Raw genomic sequence first — 2,214 nt, 5'->3', positions numbered from 1 at the left:
TAAATCTTCCATTAAGCACAAAACAGCTATTACAAGCTACAATTTTGAACAAACAATTACAACGACCTTGAAGGTCATTACACTAACAATTGCAAACTAGCAAGCCAATTTTTATCACTATTAATAATGGCTGAACTAAGCCTAGTGTGCACCCACATCTTGATTTCCTGGAAAATCAATCTGCCAAGAATGTCAGGCCTAATGAGACAACCGTCAATCCTTGCTTTGTTCCGTTGCATCCATAGATGATACTGAGCAGCCATAAAGACACACAACAGTACCCCCTTCTTCAACCTGGACACTTGACAACACTCCAACCAATGAAGAATATTCCCAACTGGTAAAGAAATGTCACAGCGCCTGGCTAGCTCCCCATAAACATGCCTGCTATACTCGCAGCTGTGAAACAAATGCTCATGATTCTCTGATGCATTCCAACACAGCCAGCACTTATCATCTTCAGCAATATGTAAGGCAAACAACTTATCTTTTAAGAGCATGGCATTCCTTGCAATTAGCCAACCCATAAACTGATGTTTAGGAATACACCATGAGTTCCACACAGTCTTATACCAAGATACAGTCTGAAATTTGTTCCTCAGCAGCTCATATCCACTGCTCACCGAGTAACCTTTACTGTCCAAAGTCCACTGCCCATAAGAGTAACCAGAAGCCAATTGATCCCTAGCTTTACAGATACATTTCCACCCCCAGCTAATATCACCAGTGGGAGTGTACTGATCCCAAGCCACTCCTTTTAAATAGACTTGGTTGATCCACTTCACCCACAGCCTATCAGGACAGCAATATATCCACCAAACCATCTTGCCAATAGTTGCCAAGTTCCAGGTAAGACTATCCCTAATTCCAAGTCCTCCTTCCTGTTTAGGGCAACAAATTTTTTCCCAACTCACCTTGGGAACTCTCATATACTCAGAAGTCCCATCCCATAGGTAATTCCTACAAAGAGTATTGATGTGATTTAACACTCCTTTAGGAATAATAAAAATGTGAGCCCAGTAATTATATATGGACGAGAGCACTGAGTTGACTAACACAAGCCTGCCAGCATAAGACAATTTTTTGGAACCAAAATTTCTAATTCTAGTTAACATATTCTCCACCAGGACTGTGCAGTCAACCTTCTTCAATTTCCCACAAGTAACAGGGATCCCAAGATATCTAAAAGGCAGAGAACCCTCATGGAAACAAGACACCTGCAGGATATCATCCTTAACCATCCTAGGCACCCCATTAAAATAAGCTGTGGTCTTAGAAGCATTCATTTGAAGACCAGAAGCTTTGGAGAAGGTAGCAAAAGATCTGAGAAGGACCATGATGGAAGGAGTATCTCCTTTTGAGAACAACAAAAGATCATCCGCAAACATTAAATGGGACAACTTTAAGGAGCTACACAGGGGATGAAATTTGAAAGGCATAATAGTGGTAGTAAAATCTAATACCCTACTCAGATATTCCATAGCAATAGTAAAGAGGAGAGGGGATAATGGATCCCCTTGCCTCAAGCCTTTAACCCCTTTAAAGTGTCCAAAAATCTCACCATTAAGGACAAGAGAATAAGAAGCAGTCCTAACACATTCCATAGTCAAATCAATAAATTTCTTTGGAAAATTGAGGGAAGACATCATTTGCTCAAGAAATTCCCAACTTACAGAGTCATATGCTTTTTAAGATCAACTTTGAGCATGAACCTTGGAGACACTGTCTTCCTATTATAACACCTAACCACATCTTGACAAATCAGAATATTTTCAACTATACTTCTACCCTGAATGAAACCCCCTTGGTTATCACTAATCAAGCCAGGTAAGACCTTAACCAATCTGTTGCATAAAATTTTTGAGACACATTTATAAAGGACATTACAACAAGATATGGGTCTAAATTGGGTAACATTTTGAGGGATATCAACTTTAGGGATAAGGGATATAAGGGTATGATTAACCTGTTTGAGGAGTTGACCATTAAGGAAGAAATCATGAATGGCAGCACACACATCCCCCCCCCCCCCCCACAATGTCCCAAGCCTCCTTAAAGAAACCACTAGAGTAACCATCAGGTCCAACAGCTGTATGAGTAGGAATAGAGAAAAGGGCATGTTTAATCTCTTCAGAACAAACAGGAGAGAGCAGCATAGCATGATGCTCATCAGTACATACCTTGCCCCTTTGAACCACACTGCTAGACACAGGG

Source organism: Silene latifolia, chromosome X, assembly GCF_048544455.1.
Source record: "Silene latifolia isolate original U9 population chromosome X, ASM4854445v1, whole genome shotgun sequence".
Lineage (NCBI taxonomy): Eukaryota > Viridiplantae > Streptophyta > Magnoliopsida > Caryophyllales > Caryophyllaceae > Silene > Silene latifolia.
The sequence above is the reverse complement of the archived record's forward strand: the minus strand, read 5'-3'. Positions refer to the sequence as shown.